General features: G+C 49.4%; 1 long non-coding RNA gene across 1 annotated transcript in view; it reads right to left on the reverse strand.

Moving 5' to 3' along the window:
* The window catches only part of LOC101692483, a 253486-nt gene that overhangs the window by 235240 nt on the left and 520 nt on the right, over positions 1 to 17726 (reverse strand). The window lies entirely within an intron of this gene.

Genomic DNA, 17726 nt, shown 5'->3' on the forward strand with positions numbered 1-17726 from the left:
TGGATGCTCCCCATACAGCATTTCCTTGGGCCTGGAAGGCCATTACCTCCGCCCCAAACACTGCTCCTGATTCCTACTTGTTCTTCAGAACGCACCTGAAATGCCACCTGTGCCCCCACACTCCAGGCTGCCCGTCATCAGAGGACCACAGCGGACTTGTGATGATAGCTGGGATTTCACTTCTAGGAACTGGTGAGCATTTTCTTAATATTTATCTCCTTCCACAGACTCTTCCCCCAGCCAGGGCTATCTTGCTTCCTGAGTATACACAACGCCACCTCCCATGAATGAACAAACAGTAACGTCCTCGCTTGTGTCTACCAGACGGGGACCAAAAGTACCTTCTGAAGGAGAGTGATCACCAGATACCTAGAAATTCACCCAAAGTCACCCCGATTATTACCAGTTGCTAGGAAGGAGGCACCTGGGTCGACCTGACTCTCCTGTCCGGCTCAGGTCATGATCTCAGGGTAGTGCGGGGAGCCCCACATCAGGCTCCACACTCAGCATGGAGTCTGCTTGTGCCTCTCCGTCCACCCCTCTCTCTACATACTCTCTCCCACAAAAAATATATATATATATATATATATATATATATATATTTTTTTTTTTTTAAATTGCTAGGAAGCTTTACCAGAGGGATGGAAAATGCATATCCTGGGGACAAGGCATGGGCGCCCTCCTAATGTCCACTCCATCTGCAGACGTCCAACAGCTGTGTATTCCTTCCTACGGGAACGGAGAATGCGAACCCCACAGGCCTTGCCTCTAACCTATGCTTACTCAGCCCTCCACGAAAGGCTTCGCACACAGAAGAAGAGTTGAGACGCGCAGAAATCCACACTTCAAGTTTCTTAGGTGTGCGATCACCATCCTACTGGAAGTGTGATTCCCTACTGTTTAAGGAGACATCTGTCCCTTGGTTTAAGGTACAGCAGAAGTTGTCAGAGTCCAGTGGAGCTGAATTCAGCAAACTCTAGAAGTGCTCCTAGATGGAGCTGGCGACTGGGTAGGGCAGACACCTCCAGGGGCCCCAGTGAGCCCAAGACAGGCTGGACATATCATTCAGACAGGGCTGGCTCTGGAATTCCCACGGGACAAGCCCAGCTTCTCTGGACACCTGCTCACCCTCACTCAGGACCACTTCCTCTTGGCAGGAGTGATTAATGGCAGTGGCTCACTGGGGCACTGAGGCCTCCCCCGAGAGAAAGGGCTACAACCAATGAAGGGAGTTACCAGGGCATCACTTTAAACAGGGAACCAAAGACTATCCTGTCTTATTTCCACAGCTCTGACTCTCAGGGACCTTGAAATGCCTGACCTGTCGCAATTACACCGACAGAGCCATTATCCTTAATTGTGGCCGACTGCAAACTTACCAAGCTTTCTCTTTGCATTCATTTTTAAATACTGCAAGGAAAATAATGATTATTTATCTCATTTTATTATGTTGGATCATCTTAGGGGACAGGCATTCTGTTTAAAAACTGGTAAATCTCCATCTGGTTCACTGATAAATTCTTTATGCCTATGATATTTGAACAGATGAATAAAGAATTCAGAAAAGTTTCTGGGCTTGGAAACTGACTGCACCTACTATTATTTCTTCTACTTTCTCTCTATGACTGCCTTCAATTTTAAAGGCTCCTCCCTTACTCCTGCTTTCTCTGGGATGGCCTCACCTAGACCTTCTCGCTTCTCACAGATTTGCCTGTGATTTCTGAAGACCTTCAGTGATATCTGCCACCTCATAGAAACTTTCAGCTTTTCATTCCTAGAAGGAAATGTTTACAGGCAAACTTATGATTTAAATAGACTTTCTTCTTCCCAGTGACTGATTGTCCCCATTTCCCTACAAAGCTTCAGTACAAATAAACTGTGGCCATATTAGCCCAGAAGGAACATTAAAGAACACTGAGTCTCAAATCCAATAATACATTAAAAGGATCATTCGCCACAATCAAGTGAGATCATTCTGTGGTTGCAAGGATGGTTCAATATTCTTGAATCCACCAGTATGATATAATACATTAATAAAGGATAAAAAAATCATATGACCACCTCAATAAATGCAGAAAAAACACTGACAAAATTCAACATCTGTTCATGATTTAGAAAAAAAAAACTCAAAAAAAATGTTTAGAGAAAGCACAACTGAACGTAATAAAGGCCAAATATGAAAAACCCAGAGCCAACATCTTCCTCAATCATGAAAACTGAAAGATTCTCCTCTAAGATCAGGAACAAGATAAGGATTCCCGTTTCCACCACTTCTATTCAACACAATATGAGAAGTTCCAACCATAGCAATCAGACAAGAAAAAAGAAATATAAGGCATCCAAATGGTAAGGAAAAGTTAAATTACCACTATTTGCACATGACATAATACTATATTTAGAAAGCCCTAAACATGACACCAATAACTATTAGAAGTAATAAATGAATTCAGTAAAGCAGCAGGATACAAAATTAATGTACAGAAACTGGCTGTGTGTCTATACACTGATTATGAAGTAGCAGAAAGAGAAACCAATAGAACAATCTCCTTCACAACTGCACCACAAAATAAAATAAAATACCAGGAACAAACTTAACCAAGGAGGTTAAACACCTTTGAAAACTATGAAGCAATGATGAAAGAAAATGAGGACCATACATATGGAAGATATTCCAGCTCACAGATGGAAGAACCAGTATTGTTAAAATTCATATTGCCCAAAGCAATCTACAGAGTCAATGCAATCCCTATTGAAATACCCAAAGCATGGGACACTTGAATGGCTCAGTCGGTGAAGCATCTGCCTTTGGCTCAGGTCATGATCTCAGAGTCCTAAAATCGAGTCCCGCATAGGGCTCCCTGCTCAGCAGGGAATCTGCTTCTTGCTCTGCCTGCCAATCTGCCTACTTGTGCTTGCGCGCTCTCGCATTCTGTCAAATAAATACATAAAATCTTTAAAAAATAAAATACCAAAATCATTTTTTCACAGAACTGGAACCAATAATACTAATATCTGTATGGAACCACAAAACACCATAAATACCCAAAGCCAGGCTGTGAAGGTAAAACAAAAAGAAAATAATCCCATATTTCTTATTTATTGATTGATTGATTGATTTTCAGCCTAACAGTATTGCTTTTGCACCACATCCAGTGCTCCATGTAAGCCGTGCCCTCTCTAATATCCAGCACCTGATTCCTGGTTCCCCCAACCTCCCCCCTTCCCCCACCCCCAGTCAATGATAATTGACTCTCTCTGCTTGACTTATTTCTCTCAGCATAATCTCTTCCAGTCCTGTCCATGTTGATACAAAAGTTGGGTATTCATCCCTTCTGATGGAGGCATAATACTCCATAGCGTATATGGACCACATCTTCCTTATCCATTCGTCCATTGAAGGGCATCTTGGTTCCTTCCACAGTTTGGCGACCGTGGCCATTGCTGCTATAAACATTGGGGTACAGATGGCCCTTCTTTTCACTCCATCTGTATCTTTGGGGTCAATACCCAGTAGTGCAATTGCAGGGTCATAGGGAAGCTCTCTTTTTAATTTCTTGAGGAATCTCCACACTGTTTTTCCAAAGTGGCTGCACCAACTTGCATTCCCACCAACAGTGTAAGAGGGTTCCCCTTTCTCCACATCCCCTCCAACACATGTTGTTTCCTGTCTTGCTAATTTTGGCCATTCTAACTGGTATCTCAATGTGGTTTTAATTGGAATCTCCCTGATGGCTAGTGATGATGAACATTTTTTCATGTGTCTGATAGCCATTTGTATGTCTTCATTAGAGAAGTGTCTGTTCATATCTTCTGCCCATTTTTTGATATGGTTACCTGTTTTGTCTGTGTTGAGTTTGAGGAGTTCTTTATAGATCCTGGATATCAACCTTTTGTCTGTACTGTCATTTGCAAATATCTTCTCCCATTCCATGGGTTGCCTCTTTGTTTTCTTGACTGTTTCCTTTGCTGTGCAGAAGCTTTTGATTTTAATTTCAGACCAATATCACTGATGAATATGGATGCTAAGATTCTCACAAGATCCTAGCAAACAGGATCCAACAGCACATTAAAAAGATTATCCACCATGACCAGGTGGGATTCATCCCTGGGCTATGAGGATGGTTCAACATTCGCAAATCAATCAATGTGATAGGACAAATTAATATGAGAAGAGAGAAGAACCACATGGTCCTCTCAATCGATGCAGAAAAAGCATTTGACAAAATCCAGCATCCAGTCCTGATTAAAACGCCTCAAAGTATAGTGATAGAGGGAACATTCCTGAACTTCATCAAATCTATCTATGAAAGACCCACAGCAAATATCATCCTCAATGGGAAAAAGCTTGCAGCCTTCCCGTTGAGATCAGGAACACGACAAGGATGCCCACTCTCACCACTCTTGTTCAACATAGTATTAGAAGTCCTAGCAACAGCAATCAGACAACAAAGAGAAATAAAAGGTATCCAAATTGGCAATGAAGAAGTCAAACTCTCTCTCTTCTCAGATGACATGATTCTTTATATGGAAAACCCAAAAGACTCCACCCCCAAACTACTAGAACTCATACAGCAATTCAGTAACGTAGCAGGATACAAAGTCAATGTACAGAAATCAGTGGCTTTCTTATACACTAACAATGAAAATACAGAAAGGGAAATTAGAGAATCGATTCCATTTACTATAGCAACAAGAACCATAAAATACCTGGGAATAAACCTAACCAAAGAGGTAAAGGATCTGTACTCGAGGAACTACAGAACACTCATGAAAGAAATTGAAGAAGACACAAAAAGATGGAAGACCATTCCATGCTCTTGGATTGGAAGAATAAACATTGTTAAAATGTCTATACTGCCTAGAGCAATCTATACTTTTAAATCAAAATTCCACCGGTATTCTTCAAAGAGCTGGAACAAATGATCCTAATATTTGTATGGAATCAGAAGAGACCCCGAATCGCTAAGGAAATGTTGAAAAACAAAAATAAAACAGGTGGCATCACATTACCTGATTTCAAGCTTTACTACAAAGCTGTGATCGCCATGACAGCATGGTACTGGCATAAAAACAGACACATACACCAGTGGAACAGAGTAGAGAGCCCAGATATGGACCCTCAGCTTTATGGGCAAATAATCTTCGACAAAACAGGAAAAAATATACAGTGGAAAAAAGACAGTCTCTTCAATAAATGGTGCTGGGAAAACTGGGCAGCTGTATGTAGAAGAATGAAACTCGACCATTCTCTTACACCATACACAAAGATAAACTCAGAATAATTCCATATTTCAAGAAATACTACAAAGCTGTAGTTATCAAGACAGCATGGTACTGGCACAAAAAATAGTAACACGAATCAATAGAACAGAACAGAGAGCCCAGAAACAGACCCAAGCTTCCACGGCCAAGTAATTTATAACAAAGGGGGCCAGAACACACAATGGGGAAAAGCCTCTCTGTTCAACACAGTGTTGGCAACGGACGGTATATAAAGGGAACAGAACCAGACCACTTTCTGACACCACACACAGACTCAAAACGGATTAAAGACCTAAATGTGAGACCTGAAACCATAATGCTCCTGAAAGAGAGCACAGGCAGGAATTTCTTTGACATCAATTATAGAAATATTTTTCTAGATAAGTCTCCTCTGGCATGGGAAACAAAAGCAACCTTCAGCGACTAGGACTACACCCAAATAAAGCGCCTGCACAGCAACGGAAACCAGCAATAAAAAGGAACCTACTGAACAGGAGAAGATATTTGCAAATGAAACATCTGGCAAGAGGTTAATATTTAGAATATATAAGGAACTCCTACAACTCAATACCCCAAAATAATAATAGTAATCCAATTTAAAATGGGCAGAGAACCTAAAGGATTATTCTTCCAAAGAAGACAATCGATGGCCAACAGACATTATAAAAAAGACAACCAACATCACTAATTATCAGGGAAAAACAAATCAAAACCACAATGAGAAATAACCTCATACCTGTTAGGATGGCTGAAATAAAAAATATAAGAAACAACAGGTGTTGGCGAGGCTGCGGAGAAAGGGGAGCCTCCTCTTACCCAGCTGGTGGGATGCAGGCTGGTGCGGCTGCTCTGGAAAACAGTGTGGAGGTTCCTCAAAGTTGAAAATGGAGCTACCATATGATTCTGTAATTCCTTTACTTGGAATTTACTCAAAGAAAACAAAAACAATAATTTAAAATGATACACAACCCCTTGGTTTGGCCAAGATATGGAAGCAGCCAAGTGTCCATGAACAGACGAACGGATAAAGAAGGCATCACACACACACACACACACACACACACACACAGGGATATAAAGAATGGAATATTACTCAGCCAATAAAAAAACGAAATCTTTGCCATTTGCAACAACACAGATGGACCCAAAGGGCATTATGCTGAGTGAAACAAGTCAGAGAAAGACAACTCTCACAAAATTTTATACATATAAGGAATCTAAAAAAAAGAAAAAGGAGTCATACAAAAAGCAGACTCACCCCATAAATACAGAGAAGAAACGGGTGGTTGTGGGAGGGAGGGGTTTGGTGGCATGGGCAGTGAGGAGGGGGAGTGGGATGTACAGACATCCGGGTATGGCATGAAGGTCAGGGGATGAGAGGCACAGCACAGGAAGACAGTGACACTGTAACAGCACTGTGTGTCCCCAGACTCAGCTACACGTGTGAGCGCAGCAAAACCGTCCTAGCGCTATGTTGCACCCTGACACTACTGTAACGTCGTCAACTATCCGCAAAGAGAAAGAACCCTGAGCCTTCCTAACATGCCCTAGTGTGACTACTGCTCCCAAGAGACATTTGTCACGGCCCAGGCTCGGGGACGCAAGGGACACGGGACAGGGGACCACCGTCCTCCCGTCCCAGGAATCACAGGTGGACAGCGACGCCATTACTCCTGGCTTGTGTCCCACACTGTAGAGTCTTCTAAACTCTCAAGGCCACCGTTTGCATGTCTGCAAGAAAGGACAATACTTGACCCAAATAAGCTTGTAATCTGTGCTCTTCTAAGGTGGGGGTTTGGGACAAAACAATCATTGGAGAAGGACGGTGGCTTTTGCCACATTTTTAAAAATAATTGAGAAATAAGATAAGCAGGAGCCTACTTGGGCGGACAAAGGAATAGAACAGTTGAGAGGAAGACGGCCCTGCGAAACCCAAGACAGCCAACGGTGGGGTGACTCCGGGCTGCTCCGGCAAAGGGACACGCCTCACCACACTGCTCAGAGGCCTCGTCACAAGGGGCCACCAAACTCCACATCTGCCGGGCCCCGCAGGGTCCACTTTCAGAGCCTGGCTGGGTCTTCACCCACCCCACGCCTCTGGCCACCTTGGGCAGCCGGTCACTTGTACATTTCAGGGGGATCCAGACCCCCTTACAGTGCATCCACGGTGTTCAGAGCTGATGAACGGGCCTGGGGTGTGACAGCGGGAAGACTGACAGGATGCACCGCTCTGAGTCCCCACCTGCGGCCTCAACCCCTGTTCCTGGATGACCGAGTCAGACGCACCCAGACAGAGGCTAGCCAGGCCCCACGCACCCCTGTTCCCCTGGGTCCCGGGTCCACGTGTCCCCACATCAGCCACCACTTTAAGTGCCGGGCGAGGCCAACGGCTCGGTTCTGCCGTGTCCATGGCTTCCGCCAGACCAGGAACCTCTGGAGGGCAAGGACCGCCTGCCACTGTTTTCTGACCGCAGGGGGGACGGACACAGACCCTGTCACAAGGGAGAACCGGCGAGGCAGGCGCACAGAAAACAGAAGCTTGAGAACGTCGGGTGAGGCCTGAGCTAACGGCCAGGACTGGGAAGAGCGGCAGACCCAGGCAAGGGCGGGGGTCCCTTAAACCTCACAACTCGGCTGTTCAGTGTCTCCAAGAGAAAGCAGCGAGGACGGGCAGGGAGGACCCCGAGCCGGCAAGTGGAGGACGAGGACGGGGAGAGACGCGCCTGAGCAGTCATCGGAAACGCGACAGGAGCTTGTAACACGTCAGACAGCGATGGCACGGAGCGTCGGAGGCGGCAAGACCGCCAGGACACACGTGTCCGCGGGGAGCGTGATCACGGCTGGGGCACTGCTCTCGGCACCCGTCCACCCGCAGAGGCGCCAGGGGCCCGAGCGCCCACCCGCGGCAGGGTGTGAGTGCTCACTCTGTGACCCCCTCGCAGCTCACCTTCTCCAGCCCCGTCGGACAGCTCAGGATGGGTCGGTTTTAGGACAGACAGTTTTCAGACACTACATTTAGCCCACTCGAATTCTTCTTAAACGCTAACCCGTTAAACCTTTCGGAAGAGGAAATCTGTATTTCATTATAAAGCCCGAGCGCCGTGCTCTCTGGTCCGCTGGGAAGCGCAGGGGGAAGGAGCGTCACGGAGGGCTCGCTGGCCGGTCCGAGGGCCTCGGGCGTGTTTTGGAAACATGGAGGGCATACAGGTGGCGGACTCGTGCTCAGATGTCTGATCATCAAATACGGAGAAGGGCGGCCGTTCATTATTTTTAAAATCATAACCTATTGTATACGTTGAGAAAAGTGATTTTTAGTTTGCCTTTTTGTTACCTTTGATTAGTGATTCCGGCCATTCTCAGATGCTTATGGACCAAACTATTGATTCCTTCATGAATTTCCTGGCTATTCCTTGTTCATTTCTATGCACTCGTGAGAATTCTCTTTGTCCATAAGGTCATCAACCTGTGGAAGGATAAGAACAAGCGCGCCTCCAAGATCACCGCGTGCCGTCGGTCTCCGGGTGGGCCCAGAGAAGTTTCCCAGCAAGATCACCGTGCGTCGTCGGTCTCTGGGTGGGCCCAGAGAAGTTTCCCAGCAAGATCACCGTGCGCCGTCCGTCTCCGGGTGGGCCCAGAGAAGTTTCCCAGCGTTCCTTTCCTTTGCTCTGTGGCTCTTACACTCACAAACCCCGTCCTGGGCCACGATCAGTGCACACTTGTGCCCTTTCCCGGTCGTGGCGAGGGGGTCACAGAGCAAGCACTCACATGGTGCTGGTGGGGACGTCCTGCTCTGGAAGGAGCTTGGCAGCAGTTTCAAGTTCTAAGAACATTCATGCCCACGGGCTTGGGGACAGCCACTCCACTGCCTGGAACCCAGCAACCCGACCTTATTTGGAAAGGAGATCTCTGAGAGTCTAATTCAAGTAGGAACCCGGAGATGAGCCAACACTCCCAGGTCATCTGAGTGGGTCCCAGAGCCAATGACAAGAGAGCCTTGAAGAGAGAAACCGAAGACGGACAGCGGACACAGGCAAGAAGCCACGTGACGACGGAGGCAGAGACTGAGTGACGGAGCCACAGGAATCCCGCCCCCAGTCAGTCTCCTGAATGGCTGCAAAGATTCTGGTGAGCAGCTGAACACTGACCACTGCAGAAATGCTTGATAACAGCATATACTGGAATGCTATGCTTCAGTAAAATCCCGTCAAAGAGTTTTCTGAAACGATGGGCACATTCTCAGAAACGAATATAAAGTGAAAAAAGAAACACGGTAGTTCACAACTTCGGTTTAGAAAGTAAGAATGAGACGGGAAAGCAATCAGAAGCAAGGATTGTTTCTAGGTCACGGAATTACTGGTGACTTCGCCGTCATTGATTTGTGCTTTTCTATGATTTCTAAATGTTTAGCAGATCCAACGGCTGGAAAAAGAAAAAATATCTATGAATGTCACACAACTACCCCACAGTTTCTCTACCAGCTAAGGGAAAAGACAACCATTATCCCAGAAGTGAAGTCTGTAAAAGTGGAATACATGCAAGAGGTATTGGAAAGAAAGGACCCAGGAGCCAAGCACATGCATTACCGAGCTCGACAGTAAGACTCTGACCTCCGGGGTCTGCCTGTTCTTGTTCCCAGGGAAAACACAGCATACTTCTCTAAGAGTATTCTAGATCGAAAATACAGGGAAATTCTAAAGGGTTGGAACAAAAGCTCACAGGCAGAGGCAGAGAATAGACTTCGCCCTTCTGATCACTAGTAAGACGAGTGGTCCTTCGTGATGCTGTTAACTTTATAACACTGCGGACCCTTGTTCTACCCAACGTACCCGTGGAGATAGCTCCGTACAGCATACTAGGACATGCTCTAGGAGGATACAGGATCCGAGGCCCTCATCTTCCCCAGTTTGCACTCAATGACTTCACAGGGAAAAGGTCAGTAAGCGTCTTCTCTTTAGGGCGTAGAACGAAAAAACACATTTGCCTGGCTGCTGTTCTGATGCTCCCCACCACCACCTCCCGCCCAGCCCCACGTCCAGGTGCCCTGAAGGTGTCTGGATAAAGGAGCTAAGCCAGCTGCGTGATTCAATCCAGAGCAAAGCAAGGCTGAGATGCCCCAGGACAGGGTCCCACAGACCCTGCTAGTGACCTGTCACTATCAGCCTTGCAAGTGACAAGGTAGGTGACAGAGGCCAAGGGAAAAAAGTGGTCTGTGCCCCCAGACTCTGCCCCTCAGGGTCCTCCTGGCTCCTCCTTGTCTTGGCTGGGTGAGGACGGTGAGCACAGTGACCCTGGAAGGCTCGTGTGAGGATGGCAGAGCCGCAGACAAAAAGAATGTGGGTCCAGAAGGACCATTCTGGAGAACGCAGTCCCTGTCCCAGATAACAGTGTACCTGACCAGAGCTGGAAGCAAGTTCTGCCTGTCCCATCCAGCACTGCAGAGGGACCGCCCAGCAGCTAGCTGGCCCAGCGGAGGCCACTCCTCCTCCCCCAGCAGCTGTGCGCACACCTGGGAATAAAGGCCCAAGCGAGACAGCCACCTGCCCTGGGAGGGGCTAGACCAACCCAGGGAAGACCCAGTGCAGAACGGGGACAAACCAGGATCCCCGATGACATTCCACCCACCTCCCTTTATGACAAGAGCAACACATCCTGTTTCAGTCACTGTGTGTGGGACCATCCACGTTTCTGATAAAACAGAAACAAAGGACCAAAAGCTGGCCCTGTCCCAGCATTGCAGATGAGCTCTGTCAGTCCTCACCACTCGGCAAACACGGACTGAGCACCAGGGCCCAGCCGTTTTTAGGGCCTTGGGACACACCAGTGACCAAAATGCACATGTCCCTCCAGCTCACAGAGCTGCCGTTCCAGCCAGAGGCTCCTCTCTCCAGCTCTGCCAGACCACAGATGTGTCCCCAACACCGCCCCTCACCCGTCTCTCCTCATCTCCCCCTCCGCAATGTGCAGACCTCCCGGGGCTGCTGTGCAAGGGAAGAGCACGGCACTGGGCCTTACACACTCAGCAGCGTGCCTGCCGCCTGCAAGGGCTCCGTGTATGCTAGTGATCACAGGCAGGGAACAAACATCCAAAAATAAGGAAGTAAACCATTCAGTGCGTCAGACAGTAACCAGGGAGCTCGAGAGCGCGGGAGGCACGGGCCGGCCTCCCTGACAAAGTGCCGAGTGTGGTGGCTCCACGCAGAGAGGGGTGACCGCTGTGTCCTGGGAGCACAGAGGCAGGGCTGGGAGCTGTGCAGAAGCCCAGTGCCAAGATGCGCCCCAGCCCCAAAAACAGCACAGGGAGAATCCAGGGTGAGCAGAGCATGTGAGGAGAGGGACTCAGACTGCTCACCAGGTCGGGTGCGGTCTGCTGTGTGGACCGCTGGAGGAAGCTGCCCTTCACTCTGCGCGCTGGACAGGAGATGGGGACCAACAGGGTCCCCCGCCCCCGACTGCTGTGTCTCTCTGTCTCTCCTCCGTGCTCCATACGGAGAAGCTTCAGAGATTGGGGTGAGAATGTACTCTTTGTAATCTCGTCTTGTCCCTTAATGTGAGAGGAACACCTGTTTCATATGAAATACGTAACTTCCATCTGTTCAGTGGATGTGCACTTTTTTGTGTGAAGTGGCTATAACACAGTGAATTTATCTAATTTCTTATTGTTCCTATTTTCCAATATTTTAGTATAACATAAAACCGGACTGAACATCACTTCAGTAATTGCGCATAAATTCAAGACTATTTTCGTAGGGTACGTTCACAGAAGTGAAACTGCTGGGACGAGTTATACGCAAAAGTCGTTTTATTTTATATGAGTGGTAGGACTCTCAATAAAACATCGTTAGAGAAACAAGCAAGTAGATGAATTGAGGACAACAAAATGCCATTTGGTTGTTTTAATGAGCTACGTAGACCCTCTTTCGCAACAAAAATAAAATTTTAATCTAACTAGAGTGAAAATCTAGCACATTTTATGTCATATCCTAAAATGGCCATATTAAGTTCAAAAAAACAACATTCAACTGTTAAAAGAAAATTGCTAAGCTGCCAATAGATTCACACCGCTTTTAAGAGTCAGAAAAGAGATGCTCAGAAATTTGTTCAGAAACTGTCAAATCACAAAGAATGTCAGAAAAATGGACATTTTTAAAAAGCCAAAAGTTTCATATTCTAGCAAAATTAAAAATGTACCCAAACCCACTGATGCACGTGTCACATCCCCCATCCCCAACACCCTCCCACACAACTGAGAAGCCACGCACGGAAGCTGGTCAACGAAGAGCCTCTCCCGCAGGACACCAGGGAGGGTGTCACTCAAGCATCTCCTGAGTTACATGACTTCAAACACTCAGAATGGGGGGCTGGCCAGATCCAGCCCTCCACTGCTCCTCCTCCACACCGTGGACAGAGCTGGGCAGCGGGCACATGGAGACATCAGCAGCACAAATAATGGTCTTCCAGGGAACGTTCCCCAAGAAGGCACAGAGAAGCACAGGGATGACTTGCTTCCAGCACTGAAGGCCTGGGGACCTGCCCACGGGGACATCACGGTGGAACACAAAGCGAGGAAAGCACGGAAGAGACGCAGTGGCTGCGTGTGGGCAGAAGCGTGGCGTCATTCCGCTCGTGGCCAAGTCAGGAAACAGGGAACAAAGCAGGGACAGGATCCGAGAGCAGAGCCTAGAACACCCCAGAAGGAGCTGTGGGGACGAGGGAAGGGAACCAGACGTGAGGTCAGGTCTGCCAGGCTGAGCGTCTGCTCCCTGCTCTCGTTCACACGCTGCAACAGACAGCGAGACAGACGGGGTCCAAGGATGCCCGAGGCCAGCACCTCCCCCAAATCCGTCGTCCTGAGACGGGGAGAGAAAGAAAGGGTAACCGTGTGCACTGTGAGGGTTAGCACACCAGTCGGCGCGCTGTGAGCGTTAGCACACCAGTCGGCGCGCCGTGAGGGTTAGCACGCCAGTCGGCGCGCCGTGAGGGTTAGCACGCCAGTCGGCGCGCTGTGAGCGTTAGCACACCAGTCGGGGCACTGTGAGGGTTATCGAGCCGATCTTATGGGGTCAGGAAAGTGACTGTCATGGCTTCAGATCTCTTACTCCAAGCCTGAGTACTGCTCCCCAAAGCGTGGGTGGGAGACGGAGCCTGGACATGGCCTTGGGTTTGGAGAGCATACCCATGAGGACACCATTCACCCAGGGTCACATTCAGACCACACGGCCACTCCTCCTCGGCCAAGACAGGTTCATCACCAAAAAACAAGCATGCAAAGTCCACCCTGAGAAGGTGATCAAGTCAGGGCCAACATTTTTGGGGCCTCACGGACTTGGTGAACAGGAAATTCAGTCAAGTTTGACGCCCAAAGAATTATGTTAACCCCCTGGCTGTCATACTTGTTTGCTCTGATTGTCGACCATTTGTAGCCTTGTCCTTTGTGGTTAAGTTGTGTCAAAATATTGGAAAGAGGAGGCAAAATAGATAAAACGAGTAAAAGACGACCAGAAGTAATAAATTCTTAAGGTTTATGGGAGTTCAGAGCATTGCTTCATTACGCACAATAAAGGATGGCTCAGCCCGGTTCCCAGTTTACTCTGGGATCTGAAACAGTCGGCACTTACTGGGTGTTTACTGGACACACCGTCCTAAGTGTTTTACACCCATCAATTCCTTTAAACCTTGTGACAAGCCTACAAAACTCAATTGCATCCATCCCACTCTTAGTGACAGGGACTGAAGTATATGGAGGTCAAACCAACGGAGGCCCCCGGGCTGCCCCGCAGGTGTGACTCCAGAGCCCACACTCTGGTCACCGCCTGTGCTGCCAACATGGGTTCTGCTGCTCAGGGCTCTGCAAAATCAGAAGGCCAGATTTTCATGTAGCACAAGAGGATCGTTTTATTTTGCCCGGCTTACAATGTATACTCCAGGGGCCCTGTGGGAATCATTTCAATATTTTTACTTTTGTGCAGAGTACAGTACACCTCATTGTAAAGACAATGACCAATTACATTGACAAAGTTACTCTTTAAAATATTTGCTGCGATTTTATGGATAAGCTGACTGATAATGCTTATTCCTCTTCGGAATGATTCTTTTATTCCCTGTGGTTACGCACAAAAAGGTATATCGAACAAAAATATCACCTCAAGATGGACAAAACTTAGACCATGATGAGAGCTTTAATGTGGACATTTGGGAGGAGCTAAAACCCCTATATTCCACCTGACTCTCAGGGACAAAAGCCAGCTCAAACTGGGGGAGATTTCCTGGTTTACAGAAGCGAAATTCGAGCAGTAACGGCGCTTCGGCACAACAAGGTCTCAGGACCCAGTGGTCTCCAACCACAGCGCAGCGCTAATGGTGGGCACAAGTGACCGTCGGAAGGACATCAGCAGTCACCTGGAAGGGCGAATTCGTGCTGCACGGGACGTCCAACAGAAGCCTAACAAGCTGGTCTAGAGAGTTCACCTCCTCAAAGACCCCCCCAGCAATGCCGAGAGCTCATGAACCAGCATGACCTGCACCCAGCAAGAAGACCTCCTGCAACCACTCGGGGAGGCACATTCTCCGAGGCGCACGGGGTGGGGGGGAGCTGTCGGAACAGCCGGGGGGCTGGGCAGGCACCCCCCCAGGGCACCAAGTCCGGCCAAGACGGGGCCCACGAGAGGCTCACTGCCAGCAGCTTCTTCAGAAGCAGACGGAGCCAGGGCGCAGGGTAAGGGCGGGCAGGAACAACGGGGATTGCACATGGTGTCCGGGCACCTTTGGCAAGAAGCTGCCCGGACTGGGGGAGGCCGGAAAGGCAGGTGCTCCGCCCCAAAGGTGCAGGACGCCCTACAAGCCCACCCTTTGGACCAAAGCCCCCAGGCCCAGCTCCCTGCGCAGGAGTGTTTCCGTCATGAGGAAACACGGGGCCCCCTGCTGATTCCATGTGTTCACGGCACCGGCAAAACGAGACCTCTGAAAGGCTGCGGATCAGCCAGGACAGGGTCCCAGGGTGCAAAGGGCTTGTGCGTAAGACTGTGGGGGATGAAGGAGCTTTAACCGCCTGAGATGTGTTGCCTACTAGCTTCCTGCACAGTAGCCTGTGATGCTTTCAGAACCGGCGTCCTGGCAGTGCTCTGGAGGACTCCCATCTGTCCGACGGCATGAATCATATCTATTTTTATTGTACCCAATGAATGACCGCGGCACATCCTTTCCAAGGGTCAATACCTGATGCATTTGCTTATTTTCCCTTTACGATCTATATTCAAAGAGTACGTCCTTCAACTCCTTGGGTAATTCATCTAAATCACCAGTAACCCAAGCCATTCAAAAATAGTGGTAAAAGAATGAATGTTTATTTCTGCCTCGGGCAGGACCACTTTGGACAACTCTACTATAAACGTGAAGTCTCTTGGATGGAAAGGGCATTAACAGAGTGAAAAGTTGGCTTAGCTCACTTATCTGAGAAGAGAAAACATCTCCACGGGGAGAAAACTCTCATTTGGGGCACTTCGGCACTTTGGATGATTTGAGGTGGCATTCCTGTCGCTCACAGAGCTTGCCCTGTAACCTACAATTATCCTGCATTTGGGACAGGACCAATCACTAGAGTAAGTTGCCTAAGGCTTACTGACTTCTTCACGGAGAAGAGAGATTTCTGGGGAGAGTTTATGAAGGGGTTAATCCCACCTTTCCGGACCTCCTCGTCCAGGACAGGATATTGCATTGACCTAGAAAAGGGCAGCAAGCTTTAGGACAGGACTTTCTTCTCCCTGTTTTCGTTCATTAGGTCCCCACTCTGCCCAGATGTGCCTGAGCAGACAATATGCCCCCAGTCTGCTGTCGTGTTGCCAGATGTGGGGCATCAAATATTCCAATTTGTTTCACTTCCAAGCAGTGAAAAAGTCTTATCATCTAAAAGGAAACGGTACACATGCGCCACAATGAGTGCTGGAGCCAAGTCTGTGAGTCACCCAGTGCCTGCACAAGGCAATTTGGCTACTGGAAAATCCTGATTAATGAGTTTTTTTGAACACCAGAGTGACAACCTGACCTGCCAAAAAATCACTTTTTCTCATCAGTTCGTCATGTGTTGGTTACCTAGGACCCACCCAGAGAATGCGAAGGAAGAAAAATGAGAATGGTGTTGTAACGCACATGAACCTCAGAAGTCAGTGTTGCTTCTTGCAAGTTGTGGGGGACAGGGCGGGGGAGAGGTCCCCTGGACGTGCTACACAGCCTCCCGAAGGCTGTGCTGAGAGCCTGGGGATGTTCCAGTCCCTAACAGAACTAAGTCACCACCAGGTCAGCCAGGTCCCATCACACGCAGTGCTCCCCAAGGACACACAGCCAGCAAGTGCCCAGGACCCCAGGGAGAGTCCTTGTCTGAAGTCCTGCCCTGAGCTCTCCTGCCTCCGAGAGAACAGACCAATCCGCTCCAAAACTAGGCCAGCCCTGTCCGGCAGCATTACCACCACCAAGGGAGAACTGGCCACCCATTCTTCACTTGTAATCAATACAAAACCACGGCGCTGAGAAGTCTCCAATTCCCAATTTCGAGACCCAGCCCTAATCGCCATAGGTTTGGCAGAAGAGAACAGAGCGGCTGGAATCACAGCAGCTGACAAGTGTGCAAGAGTCACAGGAAGAGAGGCTGCTAGAGTTTCCCACGCCAATCTCCAGCCCCTGGGCATGTCTCTCCTCTGTCCGCCTGCGCCCCCCTCCCACGTCCACCTGCGCCCTCTCCACCTGCAGATCTCCCTTCTCCACCTGTGCCCTCTCCCCTCAAAGAACCTCAGCACTCTCCATCCGCAGACCTCTCCTGCTGCCTCTTGGGCCCTATCCCTTCTCCACCAGCGCCCTCTCCCCTTGGCACGTGGGCCCTCTCTCCCCTCTCCACCTGCAGACCCTCTTGACCTCTGAGACTCTCCACCTCCTCACCTCCTCGCCTCCTCGCCCCCTCCCGACCTCTCCTAACTCTTTCCCTTAACCGGCACCCCAGGTTCCCTGTCCAGCTGGCTCCAAGGCTCTGGGCGCAGTGCGCGCAAGGAGGGCGGCCAGGTGGGCTGGGGCACCGTCCTCCGCCCGGCCTCACCTGCTGGCGCACGCAGAGCCCGTGCCTGCCGCCCCCACCCCTGGCAGCGCAGGCTGCAATAATTACATCCTCATTATTTCTCTGCGATCGTTAGCGAGCGAGCCGAGAACAGCAACAGCCGCTGCCGGGGGAGGCTTGGTTACAAAACCCTGCGCCGGGAGCTCCGCGCTTAGCAACCACCCCGAAAAAAGCCGGGTGCTCGCGCTCCCACTTGAAGAGCGGGCGGCGGCCACCCCCTCCCCGCGCTGCAGCCGCCGCGACCCCGCAGAAGTGGCCCCTCCACCACCCCTGGCCCGCTCCCTCGCAGGCGCAGCCCCCGTTCCCGGCCCTCACTACACCTCCCCAATCGCGGTCGGCCCACCTGCGCCCCCGTCCCCTCGCGGCT

The sequence above is a fragment of the Mustela putorius genome, unplaced genomic scaffold (genome assembly GCF_011764305.1).
Source record: "Mustela putorius furo isolate JIRA1106 unplaced genomic scaffold, ASM1176430v1.1 tig00000905_pilon_pilon_pilon, whole genome shotgun sequence".
Taxonomy (NCBI): Eukaryota; Metazoa; Chordata; class Mammalia; order Carnivora; family Mustelidae; genus Mustela; species Mustela putorius.